This window comes from Gossypium arboreum, chromosome 3, assembly GCF_025698485.1.
Source record: "Gossypium arboreum isolate Shixiya-1 chromosome 3, ASM2569848v2, whole genome shotgun sequence".
NCBI classification, from domain to species: Eukaryota; Viridiplantae; Streptophyta; class Magnoliopsida; order Malvales; family Malvaceae; genus Gossypium; species Gossypium arboreum.
The window spans coordinates 8,002,830-8,012,895 of record NC_069072.1 but is presented as its reverse complement, the minus strand read 5'-3'; the positions used below and the strand labels follow the sequence as shown (position 1 = coordinate 8,012,895).

The 10,066-nt window shown below is 39.2% G+C and overlaps 1 non-coding gene across 1 annotated transcript; it reads left to right on the top strand.

Annotated features, from left to right (window-relative positions):
* Positions 1-1,145: 1,145 nt before the first annotated feature.
* On the top strand, positions 1,146-1,252 carry LOC128291383 (small nucleolar RNA R71). The gene has a single exon (XR_008281157.1). It is a non-coding gene; the product is annotated as a small nucleolar RNA R71 (small nucleolar RNA).
* Positions 1,253-10,066: the final 8,814 nt, after the last annotated feature.

Below are 10,066 nucleotides of genomic sequence, written 5' to 3'. Positions count from 1 at the left end.
CCAATTAAGCAAGGAATTGTAAAACTCCCTGAGTCTTTCAATTTTTTGGGTAGCTTATTCTGAAGAATGGCTGAGCAAACCGCGTTTAGCTCCACATGCGACCTTTCATCTAACTTTCGTTTATTTGTTAGAAGCTCCTTTAAAAATTTGACTGCGTTTGGCATCTGCGAAAGTACACCAATAAACGGTAAGTTAATATGTAGTTTCTTTAAAAGTTTAAAGAATTTACCAAATTGTTCATCTGAGCGGTCTTTCCTTGTCGCATTGGGGTATGGCACACGAGGTTTTTATTCTGTACTTACCGATTTTTGCTTATTGTGGTCGACCTCACCTTTACCTTTGCTTATCTCAGTTTCTTGCCTTGGTTCTGGTACAAGTGTGACTAACCCTTCTTCATCTTAACTAGTAATCGCATTGAGTTGCTCCTTAGGGTTAGATTCTGTGTTGCTTGGCAAGCTACCTTGTGGTCATTCAGAAATCAATTTGGCAAGCTGTCTAATCTGAGTTTTGAGCCCTTGGATCGATGCTTGTTGATTCTTAAGTACTGTTTCGGTATTCTAAAAACGAGTTTCTGACATCGATATAAACTTTGAGAGCATCTCTTCAAGGTTCGGCTTCTTTTCCTGTTAGTAGGATAGTTGTTGGTAGCCTGGAGGTGGTTGTAGCTTTTGATTTCCTTGACTGCCCCACGAGAAATTGGGATGGTTCCTCCAACCTGCATTATAAGTGTTACTATATGGGTTATTTTAGGATCTAGAGTTATTGTTACCCATATATTAGACTTGTTCCTCCTCGATGCTAGGGTTGAAGGGTTGATATTCTGTGCATGCTCCTCCTGCATTTGAATCGCACCTCATCACTGGATGTACTTGAGTAGAACTACACAAACTATCAATCTTTTTATTTAAGAGTTCTACTTGGTTAGATAGCATAGTAACCGCGTCGAGGTTGAAAACACTGGCAGCTTTCTTCGGCTTTGTTCTCATAATTTGCCACTGATAGTTATTCAGTGACATCTCCTCAATAAATTCGTAAGCCACCTCAGGTGTCTTATTATTGACAGTTCCTCCAGCGGTTGCATCAATCACCTGCCGAGACAAAGATTCAGGCCATTATGGAACGTTTGAACCTGTAGCCAAAGCGGTAACCCATGGTGAGGGCATCTTCGTAAAAGGTCCTTGTATCTCTCTCATGCATCGTAGAGTGTTTCTAAATCCATCAGCACAAAAGAAGAGATATCATTACGTAATTTGACTGTTTTAGCCGGTGGAAAATATTTTAACAAAATTTTTTTGGTCATTTGTTCCCAAGTAGTGATTGACCCTCGTGGTGACGAGTTCAGCCACTGTTTAGCCTTATTCCTTAACGAAAAGGGAAACAACTGAAGACATATGGCATCATCAGAAATGCCATTGATTTTAAATGTATCGCAAAATTCTAGGAAATTTGCCAAGTGAGCGTTGGGATCCTCGTCCTGCAAACCATCAAACGAACAAACAGTTGTATCATTTGAATTGTGTTAGGTTTCAGTTCAAAATTATTTGCAGCAATAGCAGGTCTAACTATACTTGACTCAATTCCTGTTAAATTAGGTTTAGCATAATCATACATAGTGTGCGGAGCAGGATTCTGATTAACAACAATCGCAGGAGGTACCATATTTTCTTAGTTTTTAGCCATCTCCTTGATTGTGATTTGAATATCGTCCTCTTGCTCGTTTTCTGTGTATCTTAAGCTTCGCCTTATTTCTCTTTGGTTTTTGCGAACTATACGATCGATCTCACTGTCAAAAAGTAATGGTCCTGACGGGTTTTTTCTAGTCATAAACTATAAAAACCTACCAGAAAAAAAAGAAGAATTAGTAATAAAAATTAGAATAAAATTTAAATTGAAGTAAAAGTAAATGCCTAAAGTAATAAAAATTGAGTGTTCCTAATATCTTTGTTCCCCGAAAATGGCGCAAAAAACTTGATACGTGATATTCGTGACAAGTTTTAAATATTTATAATGAATCATTCTTGAAACTAACTATTATCACGATGAAGGCAAGTGTATCTATCGAACAGTAGTATAGCTTTAGCAAGACCGGATTGTCAAATCCAAAGGAACTAAAAGTATTAGTAATGACTGTCTTTTTATTATCTAGCCTAAGAATAATGGGGTTTGTTTTAACTAACTAATTAACTAAACTAAGAATTCACAGAAAATAAAATTGTGGAATTACTTTTGGAAAAACGATTGAATTAAGACAATACCTAAGAAAAAATCCACCTAGACTTCACTTGTTATTTGACTCTGAATCGGACGATTTATTCATTTGACTTGATCCGTAGAAATCCCTAAGTTATATTATTATCCCTCTCGAGACTAACAATGTCTAACCCTAGGTTGAATAATTGAAATCTCTTTCTAACTAACTCCCTAAGGTTGCATTAACTCGATCTATGGATCCTCTTATTAGTTTCACCCAAATCCGACAAAATCTTGTCACCCTATGTCTAGGCACACAACCAACTCCGCTTAATTATGACAAATGTACTCTTAGACAGAGCCTATTCCTCCTCTGAATAAGAGCTTAACTTGAATCAATATCCTGGAATATCAAAACAAGAATTAAGAACACATAATTAAGAACAAGTCAAATATTTATCATACAATTCAGATAATAATAACAAGATCTGTCTTAGGTTTCATTCCCCTTAGGTATTTAAGGGTTTTAGTTCTTAACTAAAAAGGTAAACATCTCAGAACAAAAATGAATACAAAACATAAAGAAAAACCCAAAGCTTCTGAGATGGATCCGGCTTCTGAGATGGATCAATTGGCTTTCCTTGAGTAGTTCCCTACCGCCTTCCCTATGCCTCCTTTTTTCCTCCTCCTCTAGGGTGTATTTATAGGCTTTAGAATGCCTAAGAACCCTCAAAATTGGCCTTTTCTGAATTGGACTAAACTTGGGCTCAAGAGGGACACGCCCATGTGCGATTACTTCAGGCCGTGGTCAAGCCTGTTAAATAGGAATGGGCGTGTGGTCCACCCGTATGAGTCGTGCTTCGATTCTGAAAAATTGACACGGCCGTATGGTCTGCCCATGTGAGGAGGTCCAGGCCGTGTTAATTTCGTACGTTGGCCAATTTTCTCCCTTTTTGGCCCGTTTCTCGTTCCTTTCACTCTCCTATGCTCACCTAAGTATAAAATATGAAATTAAGGCATTAGGAGCAACGAATTCACCAATTTTAAGGAAAAATCATCCATAAAATGTGCTAATCATGGGATAGAAATATGTTTAAATTACGGTTTATCAGAAGCTCAATAGTAAGTGCTCCCAAGCCCTATTTTTAATGATCTTTGTATTTTTAGAATCCCGGTAGCTTATTCTCTTCATTTCTACCCATATTTCATGCTAGGGTTCATGTTTAAAAATTTACCCATGCATGAGTTACTTGTATTTTGATGGATTATAGAGGAAAATGAAGGATGAATATGTGTTAAACACCTTTTCCTAGGTGATTTTCATGAAAAACCCTGGTAGGGACCATTTTGCAAAAATTATAAAATGTGTGGTAGAAATGAGAAATAATGGGAAATGTGGGCTTCCATAAGAGAGAAAAGTGTACGACTAGGCTTGGGTAAGATAGAAATTGCATGTGTTTCATTATACGAGCCTAGGGACTAAATCGTAAAAATGTTAGAGGTTAGGGGCAAAACGATCATTTGGACTGGGGGTGAGAATTAGGCTTGTAATGTATAATGTGGAGTGTTAATGATCTATTTTTATTGTTATAGACCCCGAGGAACAAATGTCAGAGGTCGATCGAGGTAAATGCAAGGTTTCGGAATAACGAAAACACAACTCCGAAACAAATACCAGGTAAGTTCGGATAACTTAAAGTAAACCCCTAATATGCATAATTTTATGATTTATGAATGCATGATGATTGCATTTATTATTGGCATGAAATATCATAAAAATGCATAATTGAGGGTAAATTGTGATAAATGTCTCGGTTGAGGTTAAAAAGGGAATTTGATGGATAAACCCTAATTGACATGTGTAATGAGGTCCTGCATGTGTTGCAGTAAGGATTCAGCCCTGACGGGTAATCCGTGATCTCAAGTATAGAAAGGATCTAGCCTAGACGGGTGTTCCTTTAAATGATCAAGCTTCCCGAAGAATATGTGTACATTATGGATTTAGCCCAGACGGGTAATTCGATTAGGATCTGAATTTAACCTGGACGGGTAGTTCAGATCCGAGCTCATTAAGGGTGTTTGTCGTATTAAGGGATTTAGCTTGGACTAGTAATCCTGACATCACCTTAGGAGTTCATAAAATAGGGGATTTAGCCTGGACTGGTAATCCCGGCATAAGATGTGAGGTTCGCGGAAGTGTATATATGAAATGATCATTCGTATGAATTGACGGTTAATGCATATTCCATCGAGATTTCCTAGAAACTCAATGAGACTAACATGAGATGTTTGTGTAAATGAGATGTTGAATGATGAGCTCATCTAATTAAATTATATGATGCTTGATTATGCTACTAACTTATTAATTGAGTGCATGTAATAGGGAACCATTTAATAATTGTTGGTTTCCTTATCTATCATGGATACATGTTAAACACTTGGTAAGTTTACTTTCCTGTTATTCGAGCTTACTAAGCATGTAAATGCTTACCCCTCTTTTTTTTCCTGTCTCACAGAGCTCGAGGACTTATAAGAGCTGGGAGACGTTTGGAGAGTCAACAGACTATCAACTAGACAAGTTTTGGTATAAAGACATTTCTATTATGTTCAATGGCATGTATAGTATTTTTGAGTATTTTGTTATATGTGTCATTTGCTTTGCCAATGAAGGCATGTAAAAATATGTTTATTTTTTAGTATTTGGCCATAGAAATTGGCTTAATTTAAGTGGGCCATGACCTACGAATCTATGCATGATTTTAATTACATGTGATGGGCTGTTATCAATTGGCAATGAGTCACATGAACGAGCCAATTTCGGACAAATTAAAGTGACATGGAAACTTATAAACACTAAAAGGGAAATAACCTTTCATGTATGAAACCAATGATATGAGGTTTCCATACAATAAGATTTATCAAAGATTTACAAATGCGTGGTCATGTTTTATTTCAAAAATTGATAACCATTAAGTATAGATGGTAGAAAGGGTGACCAAAGGCTTGGAAAATAGCCTATTAGGGTCCACATGGTTAGATACACGGGCGTGTGTCTAGGCCGTGTGTGACACACGGTTCTTTCCCATGGGTGTGGGCTACGGTCGTGTGTCCCCTGCACTTAAAATTCTAAGTCAATAGTGCACACGGGTAGGCCGCACGGGTGTGTGTACATGCCGTGTCTAAAAGACAGTGTTGTCCACGGGCAGACAGAACGGGCGTGTGCTATGGCCGTGTTGATAAGTCAGTGTTGCCCACGGCTGAAGGGCATGGGTGTGTCCCAAAACACACGGGCGTGTGAGTCCACACGGCCCACTTACATGGGCGTGTGATACTTCAAATTAGAAAAGTATTCCTAAGATATCCAGGGTCTATCGAACACTCCTGGTTTGTCCCGAACTGTCTTAGGGTGTGTCTAGGGCTTCATAGACCTATACAAGGGACGAGTTGTTCGTAGGTGAAAAGTTTTAAATTTGAGTAAAATCAGTGACTCAAATTAGTACGTTTCAAAATGTAAAGTCCCGGTAACGACTCGAACCCTATCTCAGCAGCAGGTACGGATGAGCGGTGTTACAATAAAACTAGTTATACTGTCAGCCACACTCCCCGTGATAATAATATCATCTATATAGACCAGAAATAGATGACAGACTCGGTCGTTACTCGAATAAATAGAAATGCATCAGATTTGCAGACTAGAAACCCTATAGAAATAAGAAACCTTTTCAATCTATCAAACCAGACGCGAGGAGCTTGACACAACCTGTATAATGCCTTTGTTAGACGACACACCAATTGGTCACCATTTGGACCAAACTGAATATAGCCTGGAGGTTGTTGCATGAACACTTCATCGGTGAGATCACCATTTAAGAAGGCATTGTTGACATCAACCTGACGAATCTGCCAACCACAAGAGACAGCAACTGAGAGTATGGTTCGAATAGTAGTGGGCTTAACCACTAGACTGAACGTTTCCTTGAAATTACATTCAGGAACTTGCGAATACCCTTTTGCTACCGGCCTAGCCTTAAGCAGAGGAATAGTCCCATCAGGATTTTTCTTTACTTTGAAAAGTCACTTACACCCTATTACCTTATGTCCACGAGGAAGAGAAATAAGTTCCCAAGTGGAGTTGGCCATGAGAGCATCAAATTTAGCTTAGACTGTTGGTTTCCATGCTAGATCAACGAGAGTTTCTTCAACCACTTGTGGCTCATAATTAATAGCTTTAACAGACAGAGCCTTAGGTTTAAAAATCCCAGCCTCGGATCGAGTAATCATAGTATAAGTATTCCTCAGCAGAGCTGACGTTGAAGTCGAAGGGACTACGTTTGGAGTAGGCAAACTACTCTCATTTGTCGAGGTTAAGGGTTGGAACTCGTCATGAGCAGACCTCAACTCAGCCAATGCATCTTCTGTTGTAGACGAAATTGGATTATAATGAGGAGTAGAGGAGGAAATACCAGTGGGACTCTTGATTGTGGTAAAACGGTGAGAGGCAGTAGACTGAACAAGAGGAACATATGTGGAGACACATGGACTAGAGTTCACATGATCCACGATAGATAAAGAAAACAAGAAGCGTTTTTCATTAAAAATAACATGACAAGAAACAATTGATTTACCATCTAGTGTGAGATAATGATAACCTTTATGTTGTGAACTATACCCCGAGATTGTATACGGTTGAGAATGGAACATTAACTTGTGGCTCACGAATGGTTGCAGATACGAGAAACAACAGCAGCCAAACACCCGTAAGTGATCATATATAGGCTTATGACTATAAAGAACCTGATAGGGAGACTGACCTTTCAGAATAGGAGTAGGTAAACAATTTATAAGATGAACGACACTACAAAAGGCATAACCCCAGTAGTCCATGAGCAGATTGGCATGGGCTAAGAGAGTGAGACCGGTCTCAACAATGTGCTGATGTTTTCACTCAGCAACTCTGTTCTGCTTAGATGTATGTGGGCAGGATAGACGATGTAGAATCCTAAGATTAGCCAGAACGGATGTGAATACCCGATACTCACCTCCCCAATCACTTTGAAAACTCTTAATATCAAACTGAAGGAAACAGCCAACTGCCTGAGACTTACATTGAATTAGATACACCTACGTAAAATGACTACACATGTCAATAAACAAAACATAATACAGATTAGTACCACATACAACCGATGCCGATCCTCATAAGTCGGAGGCAACCAAATCAAAAGTATCCTTATATTCAGTAGAAGAGTTTGAAAAATGTAGTTTATGATATTTCTCCTTTTTACATGTAATATAAATATTATCAAGACATATTTTATTTGAGACAACTTTGTACTTTTCAAGAATGATTTTAACAGTCGAGGCAGATGGATGACCAAGTCTTTGGTGCCATAAAGCGAAAACAACATCACCATCATTATGAGCCTGTAGTCTAGTATTGTGGATAGATAGAGCAGCAATAGAAGGATCAGACAAGACTGATGAAAAATAATAGAGCCCGTCAAGAGTGTGGCCCCACAAAAAAAATTTCTGAGTCAGGATTTCCTTAACAACACAATAGGATGGATGAAATTCAAAAAATACGTTATTGTCATTAGCAAACTGAAAGACAGATAACATATTCTTTCATATATTTGGAACACACAGAATGTTAAACAAATGAAGGATCTTACTCTTTGTAGGTACAATAGAATTCCCAACACATGAAATTTTTGTCGCACATGAGAAGAGAGGATGTACTTGAGTATGGCGTTGATTCATGCAAAACAGTGGCTTCCCAGTATATATGATGTGTATCCCCTGAATCAAGACACCAAGAGGAGGTCCCTACAGCCATAGGAATATAAGAATTTTCATTATCACAATTAGACCCATAGTTAGTCGTATTGGCATTAGACCCAGATGTGGCAAAAAAAACGGAGGCATGAAAGTCAGGAATACGAGGTAACCCAATGCATGGCAAGGCATTAATATCATGAACACGGGCCCTCGGTTTAATCCGCCATGGCATACTGGTCCCAATATTTTGAGCAGAAAAATTGCCATTTGGCTCAAGCCCAACACAATTGGCATTAGGCCCACTATTCTGGCCCACATTAAAGGCTAAATGGACCGGCCTATCATATGGCCCAAATACACAGCCTAGAGCAATTGGCCTATTAAGGCCAATATTTGGCCCAAATTGAGGACCCAATTCACGTGGTAATTGACCCAATTCATGTGGCAAGTGGGAAGGAGCATCATTATCCCTATACGAGCCCACACTATCACTATTAGACCTAAGTAGTTGACCGACCCCTTCTCTATGACTAAGAAAGGGTTTAGTAAACCTAGCAAATGACTGTTGTGGAATATATGAGTTGTGCGACAACCCTCCCCATATAACGTCATAAGGGTACTCCATCGTGCCTGCCACCGAGGTACTGACGTACTGTTCAGGTCCGTCGAACGCAACCGGACCATCACAAACCGACAGGCACCACCCATCACTAATACCTCCCTTGTGCGATCCGTGACTCGCACGACCAGAGAACACCGAAACCATGGTCGGAGACTGAGTAGAGGGGCCACCATAGTCGCGATCGAATCGGTAATAACACTTCTGTGCCATATGTCCAAATCGGCCACATATTTGGTACGGAAGATGAATGCGAAACCCACGCCCACGAGCCAAAAAAGAAGACGAACGGTCGCCTCGCACGAAGTCAACCACTAGTGTTGACGGAGTAGTCTCAACTAGATTTGCATGAAATGTCGCTTCTGTTGCCGCACGAGTTTGACGGCTCTCAAACTCCAAACGAGCATCGATAACTTTTTGGAAAGGAAGTGACTCTGTCGAGAACAATGCGAAAGTTAAAACAACATCAAACTTCGATGATAATCCGGCAAGTATAATTTCCACCTTCTCCGCCGCCGGAATCGCAGATCCAGATACATCAAGCAACACACAGGTATTTTGTATTTTCGTTACATATTATTTGACAGTCATGACTCCTTTCTTGATTGAATGAAGTTCATGCCTTATTTGAGATACTTTTGCTCCAGTGGCAGTGACAAAAAAATGATTGGCCATACTCCAAACATCACAGGCAGATTTGGCCGCTGTAAAACAAGATAACAAAGAAGAACTAATAGTAGAAAAAAGCCAAGAAGCAAGAAGCTTATCTTGCTGGACGAAGACCGAGACAGTAGGATTTGGAGTGAGAACCCCATCGGGAGAGGAGATAAATTGAGGCAGAGCGAGTAACGCCCTTTCCAAATAACCGAGTAACTCATATCCTTCAATTATTAGTCGTATATGCTGCTGTCATTGGATGAAATTTCCTTCATCCAATTTCACCGTATCATGCGTAGGAAAAGTATGAACCAACCGGACGTCGGAGAGAGCGGGATTGCCATGATTAGCAGCGGTAGAGTCAGTAGAATTCGCAATGAACGCAGCGAGAAGAACCTCCAAGAGCTTCAGGCGACTGATACCATGTTAGTAAGTATAGAAAATAGAAAGGAAATATAAAAAGAGTATTGACTGAATATTCTATTATTAATTGTTTGGATGAATCTGTACAGAAACAAGACTTATATACATGAGTAAGTGTCAACTACTGCTAACTAATTCTACTAACAATATACCAGATTGTATAACTGACTGCTAACAACCTAACTTACCTTATACACTAACACCAACCATCATCATCGGTAAATAAAAAATGAATTACACCATTTTCGATTATGTAGGGATTTAGTATGGAAAAAGTTAATAAGGAAAAAGCTAGTTGAAATATGATTTCCATGACCATATGTCTGCTTGTTCTTTTGATTACCATAATGAAACAATCATATGCTCTTCAAATACGTTTTCCATAATTAGAACGTGTAT